The 16851-nt window shown below is 35.9% G+C and overlaps 1 protein-coding gene and 1 long non-coding RNA gene across 8 annotated transcripts in view; one reads left to right on the top strand and one right to left on the bottom strand.

Annotated features, from left to right (window-relative positions):
- Positions 1-16851, bottom strand: part of PCDH9 (protocadherin 9) — a 932607-nt gene that overhangs the window by 748727 nt on the left and 167029 nt on the right. The gene's annotated exons all lie outside the window — the stretch shown is intronic.
- The window catches only part of LOC122483362, a 135010-nt gene continuing 125993 nt past the window's right edge, over positions 7835-16851 (top strand). The window contains exon 1 of the long non-coding RNA XR_006297396.1: positions 7835-11289. This is a non-coding gene — a long non-coding RNA (uncharacterized LOC122483362). The remainder of the gene's footprint in view (positions 11290-16851) is intronic.

Raw genomic sequence — 16851 nt, forward strand, 5'->3', positions numbered from 1 at the left:
CCATGTTTATAGCAGCACTATCAACAATAGCCAAAGTATGGAAAGAGCCCAAATGTCCCTCGATGGTTGAATGGATAAAGAAGATGTGGTGTGTGTGTGTATACACACACACACACACACACACACACACACACGCAATGGAGTATTACTCAGCAATCAAAAAGAATGAAATCTTGCCATTTGCAACTACGTGGATGGAACTGGAGGGTATTATGCTAAGTGAAATTAGTCAGAGAAAGACAAAAATCATATGACTTCACTCATATGAGGACTTTAAGAGACAAAACAGATGAACATAAGGGAAAGGAAACAAAAATAATACAAAAAACAGGGAGGGGGACAAAACAGAAGAGACTCATAAATATGGAGAACAATCTGAGGGTTATGGGAGGGGTTATGGTAGGGAGGATGGGCTAAATGGGTAAGGGGCACTAAGGTATCTCCTCCTGAAATCATTGTTGCACTATATGCTAACTAATTTGGATGTAAATTTTAAAAAATAAAAAATAAAACAAGTTAATTAAAAAAATCAATGCACAGAAATCGGTTGCATTTCTATACACTTTCTGAAGTAACAGAAAGAAATGAAGAAATCAATCCCATTACAATCGCATCAGAAACCATAAAATCCCTAGAAATAAACCTAACCAAAGAGGTGAAAAATCTATACACTGAGAACTATAGAAAGCTTATGAAATAAATTGAAGAAGACACAAAAAAATGGAAAAATATTCCATGTTCATGGATTGGAAGAACAAAAATGTCAATACTATGCAAAGCAATCTACATATTTAATGCAATCCCTATCAAAATAACACCAATATTCTCCACAGAGCCAAAACAATCTTAAAATTTGTATGGAACAAGAAAAGACCCCAAATAAGCAAAGCCATCCTGAAAAAGAAAACCAAAGCAGGAGACATCACAATCCTGGGCTTCAAGATGTATTACAAAGTTGTAATCATCAAGACAGTATGGTACTAGCACAAAAACAGACACTTAGATCAATGGAACAGAATAGAGAACCCAGAAATGGACCGACCCACAAACATATGGCCAATAATCTTTGACAAAACAAGAAAGAATATCAAATGGAATAAAGACAATCTCTTCAACAAATGATGTTGGGAAAACTGGACAGCAACATGCATAAAAATGAACGTGGACCACTTTCTTACACAAAAATAAACTCAAAATGTATGAAAGACCTAAATGTAAGATGAAGCCATCAAAATCTTAGAGGAGAAAGCAGACAAAAACCCCTTTGACCTCAGTTGCAGAAACTTCTTACTCAACATGTCTCTGGAGGCAAGGGAAATAAAAGCAAAAATGAACTATTGGGACCTGATCAAAATAAAAAGCTTCTGCACAGCGAAAGAAACATTCAGCAAAACTAAAAGGCAACCAACAGATTGGGAGAAGATATTTGCAAATGACATATCAGATAAAGGGCTAGTATCCAAAAATCTAAGAAGAAATTATTAAACTCAACACCCAAAAAACAAATAATCCAGTGAAGAAATGGGCAAAAGACATGAATAGACACTTCTCCAAAGAAGACATCCAGATGGCAAATAGACACATGAAAAGATGCTCAACATCACTCTTCATTAGGGACATACAAATCAAAACCATAATGAGATACCACCTTACACCAGTCAGAATGACTAAAATTAACAACTCACGCAACAACAGACTTTAGTGAGGATTACAGAGAAAAAGGATCTCTTTTGCATTGCTGTTGGGAATGCAAACTGGGGCAGCCACTCTGGAAAACAGTATAGAGGTTCCTCAAAAAGTTAAAAATAGAACTACTCTACAACCCTGAAATTGCACTACTAGGTATTTATCCAAAGGATACAGATGTTCTATTTCAAAGGGGCATAGCCATCACAATGCACCCCATGAACCCCAAAGTGTTTACAGCAGCACTTTCAACAATAGCCAAAGTATAGAAAGAACCCAAAGGTCCATCGACAGATGAGTGGATAAAGACAATGTGGTGTGTGTGTGTATATATACACACACACACCACATTGTCTTTATATATACACACACACACACACACACACACACATATATGGTGTGTATATATATATATATATATATATATATATATATATATGGAGTTATAATGGAGTTATTGCTTGGCAATCAAAAAGAATGAAATCTTGTCATTTGCAACAATGTGGATGCAACTAGAGGGTATTATGCTAAGTGAAATTAGTAAGAAAAAGACACATATCATATGACTTCACTCATATGTGGAATTTGAGATACAAAACAGATGAACAAAAGGGAAGGAAACAAATATAAAAACAGGGAGGGGGACAAAACATAAGAGACTCTTACATATAGAGAAAAACTGAGGTTTGCTGTAGGAGTTGTGGGTGGGGGATGGGCTAAATGGATAAGGGCATTAAGGAAGATACTTGTTGGGAGGAGCACTGGGTGTTATACATAGGGAATAAATCACCGGAATCTGTTGCTGAAATCATTATTGCACTATATGCTAACTAGGATGTAAATTAAAAAATTAAGTAATTAAATAAAAATAAAAAAGTAAATATCTTACAAAATGCACTACAAGACTGTAATTCGAAATTACCAGAATTTGAAGTCAGGTATATTTGACTCAAGATTCCAATCATTTTAAACATACATTTTTGCCGGATGAAACCCCATTCACCTTATTTAATTATGTTATCTTCTTCATTTATAAAATAGATAATTCTTTAAAATTTTTTTTTTCAACGTTTATTTATTTTTGGGACAGAAGGAGACAAAGCATGAACGGGGGAGGGGCAGAGAGAGAGGGAGACACAGAATCGGAAACAGGCTCCAGGCTCTGAGCCATCAGCCCAGAGCCCGACGCGGGGCTCGAACTCACGGACCGCGAGATCGTGACCTGGCTGAAGTCGGACGCTTAACCAACTGCGCCACCCAGGCGCCCCTAAAATAGATAATTCTAACAACATTGATTTGGATCACTAAATGGCATTACCAACTCAAGATACCTATAATAATAGGTATTCACACATATTTTCTTTCCATCTTGGTCACAGGTTTAATTCCCACTTACTAGGTATTACCAATTGCTTCCTAAATTAATATTTCTCTTCTTATAAAGCAACTATTAACTTATATTGCCTCCTAAACTCTACAAATGCAAAGATAACCTCAGTCCTCTAGGAACTTACTATCTATTGGTAAAAAATCTTTCATAGAGATTTACAATCTCTATAAATAATACATTTCAAAGTGCTGGCTATAGGCTGAATACACTTGTTCTGAACATAATTATACAACACCAAAAACAACAAAAACAGTCAATATTTAAAAATGAATGGTTTCATACAAAAATCTTGGAATTTGTTGTTCTCCTAAAAAAAATTACACTATAGGCAATGCTGAGCTATGTCATTACATGGCAACAACTGGCAAGGGTTGAGTAGCATCTATATACTCTTTAACATGGGGCAAGTGTCTTTTGGGTTATTACAGGTGGACCCCATACACCTACTTCTCTTCTTTATATTATCTGTCAGATTTTTGTGTTCTCAACTCTTATAGAAGCCCTTAGGCTCTATAAAGATCAGGACAAGTTCTGGCACAGTATCTACACAGGTAACTATCCATCATGTATCTGTTGAATAAATAAATGACAGAAATCCAAAGTAAGCACAGTAGTTTTTTAATTAGCCATTCCTTCTAAGACTCAAACCAATTTTTTATCCATTGACAACTGATCTAGGGAAATAACTGAGAGGATATGAAATTCTCAGCATGAGAACGCTTGGAAATAATCAAGTGTGCATCTTACAATAAGGTAATAGATCATCAGCACAATAGTTAGCCATCTAAAGTAGAAATGTATTTAGTCCAGACCTTTTAACCATGTATTTGCTGTGTTTGAGAGATTTTCATGTATTCCCAGAATTGAATTAGGCTTTTTCTATAATGCCTTTTCCTAAATTACATGTTAAGAAAAACAGACAATAAAAAACAAAACCTGTTAACAATATTTTTGTGGAAAGAGGGGAAAAAATTGGATAAGCCCAGCAATAATAAAGATATACTTTGAAGTCAGAAAAACCTGTTATGGCTCTACCAATGACTACCAATTTAATAATAGCCACATTATTGAATGTCTTAAATTTGTGTCCTTTCCTCTAAAAATAGAGATGACACTTAGCTTTTATATTAGCTCTGAGCTTAAACAGTATTGCCATCAAAAAAAGAAAAAAATGGCCAAACAATACACATGGCACATAATAAGTCCATGAATAAAATGCAGTGTTCTTTTTTGTTTTTCTTTCTTACTTTGAAATAGTAACATGCCTTAACAATCGCTTTTAAAATCATAAGGAATCATTATTTCTAAATCCTTACATTTCGCATTATCTGATATTTTCTTTTTTAATCAAACATTGTTGAAAATAATGTTATTGGAAAATGAATAATGCCAATTATACAAATAAAGCTTATATATTCAAAATACACATATATCTATGTGTTTGTGTGTCAAAGTATATATATATATATGTGTGTGTATATATATATGTGTGTGTATATATATATATATATATACATATATATGTATATATATCCACATACAAACATATACATCATCCAAGAGAAAGTTCTAGGCATTTAAACAACAGCCATAAAACCAGTATCTTAGCTTCCCTGAAGGCTATGATTGAATGCATCTTATCTTACAATAGTGACCCCATGTTCTTCTGTGCCAAGTGTGCAAGTCCCAGCAGTGAATTTAAACCCAATCTCATTTTAAGTTTCCATTGTACTCAGCATGATCCTCATTTTTCACTGCATTGCCCTCGTCAGGGCCATGGTCCTGTCTAGGACACTGCTACCGATACACCAGGAGCTGTAACTGAACTTATAACTATACATACTTTTCCTCCTACCACAGAAGTATTACTATAAATGAAAGCAAACAGACTTTTATACTTTGAAGTGCGTGGGGAATCTGAAATAGCAATAACAGCATGCCTATGATCAACGTTAAATAGCAACACTAAGTGGCTCACCTCTGACCCTCAAAGAATAACAAATAATTGTATTAATAGTTTTCTATACATTAACACACATTTAGAAAGGCTTTTATCTAGAGATGAAGACATCATCTGGTACAGGGAAGCCCACATCCTGAAACTAACTGGATACAGATAACCTGCAAATATATGACAGCTTTCTAATAATTGTAAACACATGTATACTACTTGTTTTTAGGTGTAATTTTTTAAAGGGGTCTTTCAACATGTATTGAGTAAAAGGTGTGTAAAGGAAATGTTAGATTAGCACAACATAAGTGAGGATATTCCAAGTGCACCCAACAGCACGCTGTTATCTTCTTCCTCTCCTTATACAGCTATTCCCCGGGTGAGTCTGAGCTCTCACAGGGTCACTCAAGTACCCTGAACCAAAAGTTCCAGAACAACTCTGTCCTCTCCTTCCTATTCTGTCCTCCTCTATTATTTGCAAACAGCAAGCACAATCTTACTGTTGTTCACCTGTAACTGTCTACCACCTAGAAACTCCTCCATTCACGTACACAGTAGACATTTATTACCTACTGTTTTCCACCATTGTCCTAGGTGCTGAAGACAAGGAGTGAGCAAAACAAAGTCTGAGACCTCACGAATCTTATATTCCAGTGGGAATATGGGAAAAAATTTTAAATAAAACTGGAGTATACTGTCAAGTAATTTCAAATGTTATAAAGAAAAAAAGGCAAAAAGTTGTGGGGTGACAGTAGATAATCCAGTTGGTGAAAGAGGGCCTCTGACAGTTGAGCAGAGGCCTGAATGAGAGGAATGAGTGTAGTCTTGGGAAGAGAATCCAGGTACTTGTGGGTCTAACTGTCTGTCCTTTAAAGACAATACAGAAGCTATTCAACCTTTGCCCAATCAAACAGAGGCTTAACAGAAGAAACCGTTTGGAAGGAGGAAATGTATTTCTAGCATTGCTCCTCTTTTCTAACTAACATACTTTTCAATTTTATAAAAATTAACTTCGAAACTATCAGCTTCTCAGAGGTTTCTAGTGCTTTAAGAACATCCATAACACCAACATTTCCTGCTTATGTACATTCATTTTTCCTGCTGGGGTGAAGGCTCACTGCTTTTATTGTACGTTCAAAAAGTATAACAAACGATGGGCGCCTGGGTGGCTCAGTCGGTTAAGTGTCCTACATCGGCTCAGGTCATGATTTCATGGTTTGTGGGCCTGAGCCCCCCACCCCCACCCCCCGGGTAAGGCTGTGTACTGACAGCTCAGAGCCTGGAGCCTGCTTCAGATTCTGTGTCTTCTTCTCTTCCTTCCCCTCCCCCGCTTGTGCTCTGTCTCTCTTTCTCAAAAATAAATACACATCTTTAAAACTTTTTTTAAAAAAGTATAACAAACACTTTGCAAAGAGGACAAATCCCATTACTGAGTGCCTGCTGTGTAACAGGAATATGGCGCTGAATTCAGAGAGACCTACATAGAAATTCTAATGGTGCTACTCTTTATCCATGTGATGCTACAGCCTGAATGTTTGTATCCCTCCCCAAATGTTATCTGTTGAAATCCTAATCTCTAAAGACAATGGCATTAGGTGACCTTTAGGAGGAGATCAGGACAGGACAGAGTCCTCATGAAAGGGATTAGTGCTCTGACAGATGACACCCAAAAGAACCCCCTAGCCTCCTTTATCCAATGTGAGGATACAAGGAAAACTATGATCAGAAGAGGGCACTCACCCAACCATGCTGCCACCCCGATCTTGGACTTCCAGCCTCCAGAACTGTGAGCAATAAATTTCTTCTGTGTGTAAACCGCCCAATCTGTGGTATTTTATCATAGCAGCTTGAATAAACTAAGACAGAGCAGGCTGTTCACATCACTTGACACTCACGCTTAATAAGTCATAATGAAAGGCAAACTTCCTCAGCATTTTTTCTGGAAGGATTTCAAGAGGTCATGTGCACAAAATGCCTGAGCAATGCTTGGCACTCCAGAGGAACAAAGGAGACCACAGGTAGTGGATTTTTCCCACGCTTCATTCCGTGTGATTTTTACAACAGCCCAGTTTCCCCAAGAGGAAATCAAAGTCCTGAAAAGTTAGGTAATTTCTCCAAGCTCTCACAGAAGTGGAAAGCTAAACTTCAAACCTAGGATCTTTACAACCACAAATACCTGTTTTGTTTTTTGGTTTTCATTTGTTTTTTGTCTGCTATGTCACTTCACAAATAATAAATGCTTTAGATTCTTTTTGCTCACCTGTCATATCTAATCACTCTCTAAGGCCTGAATATTACTTGTGTTTTGTTTTGAAATGGCTCTTTCATACATCTCTTCATCTCCATTCTCACCACCAGCACCACAATCCTGACAATTATCACCATATAATGGGAATATGATGATATTCAAATCAGCCTTTTTGTTTCCCATTTCCTCCTCTATCCCCAAATTGCTTTCTCTAAATCACTCTGAGAGCAACATTCATGGACTCAAATCCAAGTAGAACATCAAAAATAATTTAAGCCAATTCTATCCATTCTTGAATCATTTCCCGGATGATGTGGATTGGATTTTCCTTCCACGATTCCTCATGGATTAGAGTATATGAACCTTCTCTAGTGTCTATTCTATAAAGGCTTCTTTAAGATCATTTACACTATGGGGTGCCTGGGTGGCCTAGTTGGTTAAGCATCCGACTTTGGCTCAGGTCATGATCTCATGGTTCATGAGTTGGAGCCCCAAGTTGGGCTCTGTGCTTCCAGCTCAGAGCCTGGATAGAGCCTGCTTCAGATTCTGTGTCTCCCTCTCTCTCTGCCCCTCCCCGCTTGTGTTCTCTCTCTTGCTCAAAAATAAATAAACATTAAAAAAAATTATGATCATTTATACTCGAATGCTCCTGTATGAAATCTTTGGGGAGGAAGGAAGAGCAACCCATTTGGCAAATAAGATCTGGCTTATACTATTATTTTATTATTATTACTATCATCATCATCATTATCATCATTATAGAACCAAATAAAGCTACATCTTGCATAGCTGAGAAGTCAAATGATTTTTTTTTAATTTAATTAGTTTTTGTACTCATGTGAAGTTGGATTATGTCAGGTGAAATACGAAAAAAAATATTGCCTAGTATTGTCTAGTAGCAGTAAAAACAGAAACTAAAGGTAAAAGCTTCCCCTTCAAACAGTGACTTTGTCCCCCTAGTATCTACATTGTTTCCATTCTCCTAGGTTAAACAGCCCAGAGGTACAACAGTTAGCAACAGATACTAGTTTTTCTGCTCCTTTGACTACTTCCACAAAGACCTTTGCAGATCAGTTACGGGGTAGTCAAATGAGCGGGAAAACTAATACCCCTTGAACTGCAAGGTCGTTGAGATCAGGAACAATGCATTAATGATAATTTTTATATATACCTAGCATGGGTATAAAATAATTGCTATATTCGTATGCAAAGGGGATATGGTTTGAAAACTGGCAGGAAATGTATTTGAAATGACATGATGACTGATGAAGAAAAGATTGGTTTAAAAACACATGCTATATTTATTTCAATTTACTTTTTATTGTTATTTCAGAACCTTTGATCTTTTAGAAACTTCCTAATGAAATAGTTTGAAAGGCAAATCAATTAACTTTTTCATTTCCCTTCCTACCTCTTGCCTCTCAACAAACTCCCAAGAAGAAAAGTGCATTATACACATGTTCTTAGTGGGTTTACAGATAAAGAAAAACAACCTCCCTACTGGCTTACATTTTCTAACATTTTCAGGTAATTATCTGAAACAGACCTTGTAAAGGTAGAATCCACTTCCTTGAATCTGTCTTTTGAGCAGAATCCAAAAGCAAAGGGACCAAAATAAGGAAATCAATTCCTGCCAACGAGTGTCTGAAAAGCTCCAGCTAAATGAACTGATGTAATCTCAGTGCAGGACTTGCAGGGAGGAATGCAGGAATTCTCATCACTCCTGAATCTCCAGGAGGGAGGAGGAGGCTGAGTGAGGCACTCCAGCAGTTCCAGCTGGTGGAAGTCAAAGATTACTGATAAGACAGGCCGAAGGCATGCTCCCCTGCTTCAGCGTGGGTGATGTGTCTTGCGCTATTTCAGCAGGCCACAAGTGACAGGAATCCAAGGTACCACTATCAATCTTATTTGCCCCAAACAGATAGTGAAACATAGACAAGAAATTGGAGAGATTAGATAGATAGATTAAAACACAAAAACAAAAAAACAGAAAAACACAACACACATTCAAGCTTATGACCTGTGCCCCAATTCCTCAACATATTGCAGGAAAAATTCCAGTGTTTATCAGAATTGGTGCAAACATGCTACAGCCATCTGACAAAAGAAAAGCCTTCTTTGCAGTTCCCAAGACTGGTGAGGGAGAAATTTGCAGAGGATGCGAGATTTTTTTCACAATGTTAACCATCTTAGATAATATAAAAGGCAAGCACATCTCCTGCCATTTTACTGTATGACTGCATATTGCACATTGTATACTGTTAGCTCACATTTGCAGAGGCAGATATATGTTGAAAAGGAAGAAAAAGATCATCATCAGGAACTATGAACAATTGTGTGTTCCTTACAACATCTGGAGTACTGGCCTTAAACTATTCCATTTTTTTAAAACTGCCAAAACTGTATACAGATATATTTCATTCAGCAATCTAGTGAATTGCAAAATTATTGTGAAATCAGAAGTATTGGGAGTGAATTGGTGTCCTAAAACAATTTTGAAGAAATTACTTAAACATGTGTCAGCTTAATTAAACTGATGTAAATTCGGTCTTTTCTAATGTGTTTGAGAACAACAGCATATATTCATCACTTTTCTTTTAAAAAAGAAGAGAAGCAATCTAAAGCACATGCATTAAAGTTTCCTAATCCAGGACAGAATGTGCTTAGTGGTAAACAGCTTCAAAGAACTAGAATAATGTTGGTATTTTACTCTATATCTATCTAAAGGTTATGTAAATCAAAATGGGGTAGATATGCTGCAGTAAATAACCCACAAAGGTTAGTAGTTTAAAGCAAATAAAAAAGGTTTATTCCTCACACATATTACATGATCATCACAGATCAGCTAGAGGCTCTGCTTTGTGTCCTCCTCACTTTCGGATCTTAGTTGATGGAACAACTACTACCTGTAACATTGCTGGTTGCCATGGTAGAGAGAAATAAAGAGTCTGGACAATCTTACATGAGCAATTACACGCTCCAGCCCAGCAGGAATAAACCTCACTTCTGCCCACAATTCACTGTGTACTATTCACAAGAGACCATCTAACCACAAGGGAATCAGGAAGCATAAATATCAGAAGAAGCAGCCACCATTTATTAAGGGCCAACTAAGTGCTCAGTTTGGGGAGGTGCTTTAACTACTTTGCATAATTTTAACACATACAGTAACTCTTGTAGGTAGGTATTATTAAGGTTCCATTTGGCTTACTAAATGAAACTGAGGCTTATAGAACTTAAGCTTTCCAAAGCAAAAAAGCTATTATTATCTGACAATGGTCACCCTCCTTTCTCCATACCACACTGCTGTTTCTCCCATTAGGTCTCAGGTATTATTTAACTCTTCACCTTAAAAGCAACAATAATGCATGCTGCATGCATATGGCCATTTTGACGTGACTTTGTGATTTAATATAACAAAATGTTTGTAAAGGATGTTAATGATATAGAGCTAAAAGATGATTTTAATCATTTTTTTTACAAAAAAAGGAAAACACAACTTTAAAAATGTGAATACTCTTTGTGTTCATTGCAACTGAAAAATATATAGCAGTCTCTGGATATGTTCCAAGACCCTCAGCGTATGCCTCAAACTGTGGATACTACTAAACCCTATATATAATATGTTTTGTTCCTATACATACTTACCTATGGTAAAGTTTAATTTATAAATTATGCACAGCAAGATATTAATGACAATAACTAATAATATACTAGAACAATTGTAACAATATACTATAATAAAAGTTATATGAATGTGGTATCTCTCTCTCAAAATATCTTACTGTACTGCATTCACCCTTCTTGTGGTGATGTGAGATCATAAAATATCCACCTGATGAGATGAAGTGAGGTGACTGACATAGGCATTGTGATGTAGCATTAGGCTACTACTGACCTTCTGACATGAAGTCAGAAAGAGGATCGTCTACTTCCAGGCTGCGGTTGACCACAGAAAGTGAAACCATGGATAAAGGGGGACTACGGTACTACAAATAAGTTGCAGAGCTACAGGTAATGTGATGAATCAACACGATTTTTATATGCATCAAGACCTATAGGAGAATGAAGAGAGCGCAAGAACATTTTGGCACAAATTATTCAGTTAAAAAAAAATATGATATGCCACTCCCTAAATTTCTCCTTTTGTCTCTTTCCTTTGCTTGGATAGTTCTCTTGGCCTTGGTTTAAACTTCAGAAAATAGTCCCATCTGGTCCCAACTGTTAAAGTGCTAGAGACCTCTGTTGAGCAGCAACTTCAAAATTGCCAAGTGTTCTATCTCCTTGATATTGGAAAACAGTAGACTGGAAAATTACAGGAGATTGGTTTCCATAGAGTCTTGTTTACAACTGTAGCTGGTAAGTAGACAGCTCCAACTCATTCTATGGCAAGTGGTTTCTCTGAAAATCTCCAGATCAAACAAAACAAAACAAAACAAAACAAAATAAACCGTGCAGCAAATTTAAAATCCTATTTATTCCTTCCTAAAGTGCTGCATTTTATAGAGGCAATCAGCCTGAGTACCAGCACAAGAGCCTAAAATATTTTCTACATTTAATATAAATATTATAAGCACAAAAATTACGTGAATGGTAATAAAATAATAAGGACTATTTTTAAAAACCTAATAATCAGTGCTTTTATTGCATCAAATGCATTAAACTTCTTTGAATTGAAGCCTTTTCATCATAATGTACTAAATTAAATATCTGTTCCTTGTAGAATATGATTCTGTGAAACTAGATTAAAATCAAATCATGGACAAAATCAATTTTACTTACAATAATCCTAGCCTACTGAGATTCCAGTCTAGTAATCATAATAAACGTCTCTCCCCCCTCATGTTTTTTCCCAGTTTAGACTTTCCCAAAAGATATAATTTGTCAACCATGCACACTTCTTAAAATGTATTTCATTAGAGTACTATGAACAGAAACAAACAGCAGGCATTCAACAACCCTTTAGGGCATTCCAAGGGGGGAAAAATATATGTATGTGTATCTATATATGTGTGTATGTGTCTGTGTAAAGAGATAGATGTTTGATAGATGAATATTGATATGTATATCTGCAGAAATGGAATCCAAACAAACCTAAGGGATTACTTGATTTAAGAAAGAATGATAAATATTTAAGCTGTCTTGGGGGAATTACTCTGACATTGGATCTTGGGATTACTTCTCACATAAAACTCAAAGGATTTGGTATCTTGTCAGGAAACTAGAATGAACCATGCTTACATGATGTTAATCATGCATTTAATCATTCTTTTGTTGCAAGTCCACTATAAAATGAAAAGAAAAACATGCAAGTGTTCCACCAACCCCACCCCTTCACATCTGAGCTTTTTAAAAGAAGAACAGGAGTTTAGATGTGTTCATTTAGGGGGAAAAAAGTTTTGGGTGCTTGAGTGGCTCAGTTGGTTAGGCATCTGACTCTTGATTTTGGCTCAGATCATGATCTCATGGTTTGTGAGATCGAGCCCCACGTTGGGCTCTACACTGACAATGTGGAGCCTGCTGGTGATTCTCTCTCTCCCTCTCTCTCTCTGCCTCTCCCTGGTTCTCTCTCATACTCACTCTTTCTCATAAATAAATAATTTTAAAAAAAGAATAAAAATTTTTATTCATCTAATTTTAAAATAATACCTGAAAACAAGGAAAATTTCACTTAAAGATATGATTATTCTTTCAGAGATGCTATTCAGTTATTTAAAATTATATTCTGGTTTCAGATAATTACTGAACTTCAACTCCAATATAACAGAAGTGAGACAGAATTGAGTTTGGAAGCTTCCTAATCATGTCATATACATGCTAGGAATCTAAGAGCTAAAAATTCTACTAAAAACACCACAATGGTAAGGTTGATGATATAACTTAAAAACAAAATTTTAGTTTTGAACTTCAAAATTCCACTCATAAATATTATCTACCACCACTGCTGCTTTGGAAATGAGGAAACTATAACTCGTATTTGATATGAAAATCATAAAGCCATATGGTTGTTGGGGACAGAACAGGTTTTACCACACAAGTTCAATATTCTTTCATTTGATATGAAATGAATTTTGCTCTTGTCACTCCTTTTGTTGTACTTTAATTTTATAATTAAAAAAAAATTAAGGGGCGCCTGGCTGGCTCAGTCAGAAGAATATGTGCTCTTGATTTATTGATCATGAGTTTGAGCCCCGTGTTAGGCACAGAGATTACTTAAAAAAATTAAGGCTATAAAATAAAGCATATATTAATTTGAATACTTAGACATCAAGTTGGGAAATGAAAATCAGTATACATTTTGAAAGATTAAAATTTAGAGAAGTCATAGTTAGAAAAAAGAGTCACCTATGTTGCATGTGAAAGTACAAACTGACACAAACTATGGCTCTAAAAATCATGTTGCAGGGTCACCTGGGTGGTTCAGTCCATTGAGCATCCGACTCTTGATCTTGGATCAAGTCATGCTCTCATGGTTAGTTTGCAGGTTCAAGCCCCACACTGGGCTCTGTGCTGGCAGTGGAGAAACTGCTTGAGATTCCCTCTCTCTCCCCCTCTCTCTGCCCTTCCTGTGTTCTCTCTCTCTCTCTCTCTCTCTCTCAAAATAAATAAACTTTAAAAATAAAAATCATGTTATATATGTTTCTTTTCACTATGCACCTCTCCCTTAAAAAAATTATTAAAAAAAAATAAGATGTGTACTCTATGATGATGTGAGGGTTAAGAGTTGTTTCTCATACTTTCTTAAACAGAAATTATATATATGCACATTTTTAGCCTATCAATTCAGTGGAATATTTAGTAGTCATTAAAAAGCAGTCATTATAAATTTGGGTCACTTGGTTTTCAAACCCAAAGAGAAAGTATGCTTTAACTTCAACCACATATGCAGGAGACTTCTTTTTCTTATTTTTTAAGGTGATTTAATAAGTAGAATAAATATTTTAAAAATTTAAGTGAAGCTTTTCATGCAGAAAAATATTTTCTACACTTATTATGTTTTGACATTTATTATACTTTGACATTCTAGGGATTTTATCAGTGTCTTGCTGAAAGAATAATGGATATGGTTAACATAAAAAGATGCTACTTCTTAGTTTTCCACATTAATATAGACCTAGTAATGTTATACCCGTATGACCAATTGCAATATGCCTGATTTTTCTGCAATTTGTTTGAGGTCATACAGCATTTCCCTAATTAGATAATAAGGATATGCATTTATAATGTCCCTTGATGGGGTTCAGGACATGCTACCCCCCAAAATATGACACCTTTGCATATTGAATATTTTAAGCTGAAGAAGTTTGAGAAAACAGATGAAAACAGGAAGTTCAGTCCAACCTTACTCCACCCTTCTCTGAAATAGGTCATAAAACTCTCCCGTGAGAGGTTCCCCCTCTATACCTGGAAGAACAAAGGATCCTTATCTCTGAGAACAAAGGAATGCTGGGAAGAATCAGAACAAATAGGACTTGCTAAGTTTCCCCCGGTTTACTATACTTACTTTACACTCGTTGATCTCTCTTCACCACTCATACTCTTTGATATCTCTCCACTACTGTCCACTTTTCATGAGACCTAGCAGAAAAATACTCAGGCCTGTTTCTCTGGGTCTTCATTTTCTTATGAAGTCTCCCATGTCACATAAAACTTATATTAAATAAATACATGTGCTTTTGTCCTGTTAATCTGTCTTTGCCAGTTTAATTTTCAGATCCACCTAGGGACCTTAAGAGGGTGGGTGGAGGAAAACAACTTCCTCTCCTACACCTATCACCATTATACTCAGAACAGACACAGCATATCCATATTAAGTAAATGAATCTATATCCTCAGTAGCATCGTTGCCTATTAGTGGTGTTGAACTCTGCCTCTCAAAGTGATAAATGGCTAAGGCTTAAAAAACACTTAGGGCTATCATGCCTTCCAGGGTTATTTGCTGTATTTCTTTTCCTTTTCCTTTTTTAGCCAAGAATTCCAGACAAAATCTTTTCATTCATATATCTAACAATTCTACTTTACATTGTCCCTCAATTTAATTGTGGGACACGTCTGTTAACGAGCAGAGAAACATAATTCTCAAGTTCTAAACCAGGACTGTCCAGAAGAGGTAAATCACATACGTAATTTTAAGTATCTACAACAGTCATATGTTAAAAGTTAAAAGAAATAGGTGAAATTAATTTAATAATGCACTTTATTTTACCCAATGTATACAAAATACCATCTGTTAAACATGAAATCAATTTAAAATATTAATGAGATCCCTACAATTTTCATGTGTATGTGCACTATCTTTGGAATGACTGTGCATTTTTACACTCACAGCACATCTCAGTTTGAACTAGCCACCTTTCAAGCACTCAGTTGCCACATATGGTTCATAAGTACCCTATTGGATACACAGACTTTACTAATGTAAAAGACAATTTCTCTTCCCACAGCAGCCACTCTGTAGCCATGCGATTTTGTCTCTTTTAATTTTTCTGGGGGTGAGGGGGAAGGGGGAGGAATTTTAAAGAATAAAACAAAGCCACCAGAGTTAAAAAAAAAAAAAAAACAACAACAACAATAAAACAAAAATCTGAATGTATTAACTTCTCAGGCTAGGGAATGCCTGGCAATGGAGAAGTGGGCCATGTAGGTCGCTGATTTAGGGAAAGAAGTCCAGGGTTTGAGGGCTGGGCCTATATAGAACAGAGAAGGTGGGATTTTGCTCAATTTATGCTAACTAAAGATGGAAAGCTAGCTCCATGGATTGAATCACATGTGTTAAGTCTTGTCAGGATTTAATGGCAATGATACCCAGGCAGAAAAGTTTTCAGTTACTTCCAATAAAGGTTTGTCCTCCTTAGGTCACTCAGAGCCCAAAGTTCTTTACTACTCTATTTTGGTAGAGCCAGTAGTGGTGACACATCATTCAGTTTTGATAGCTCTTAGCTCCTAGGCAAATACCTCAATAAGCAGCACATACTTGTTTACAATAGAATAACCCAAGACAGCAATGTAAGACAAGCATACTAAATACAAAATAAGGCTAATTATTTTCCAATTTTACATAGCTTCATCACAAACAATACTATTGATAAAATCAACATATATTTAATAAATAATACCTCATTTAAATTTTCTTTAAAAATGACTTCAAGTATTAGATAAGAGGATATTCTAGAATATGATTTTTTATGTAAGGTGTATTCATTAAAAGGTTTTTTTTTCAAAAAGCAGTTATCAACATAAATTAGCTTTGCATGCCACATGGTATATGCATTATACTAAGGCTATACCTTATATACAAGGATGCCTGATATGTGACCTCTATTAATGTACAGAAAAGAGAATTATTTGTTGTGTTTAAAAAATTAGGAGCTACATAAGCATCTGCCTGAGCCACCCTGACACCCCAGGAGCTACATATTTATTACATTTAATTACAATGCCTTAAAAGGTGGTCATTTTACACACGAAGAAACTGAAATTCAGCAATATTAAACAGCCTGTACCTATTTCTACAGGTAAGTGGCAAAGACTGCATTAGAATAGGTATGTTTGATCCCAAACCTCAAACTCATTTCT

Source organism: Prionailurus bengalensis, chromosome A1, assembly GCF_016509475.1.
Source record: "Prionailurus bengalensis isolate Pbe53 chromosome A1, Fcat_Pben_1.1_paternal_pri, whole genome shotgun sequence".
Lineage (NCBI taxonomy): Eukaryota > Metazoa > Chordata > Mammalia > Carnivora > Felidae > Prionailurus > Prionailurus bengalensis.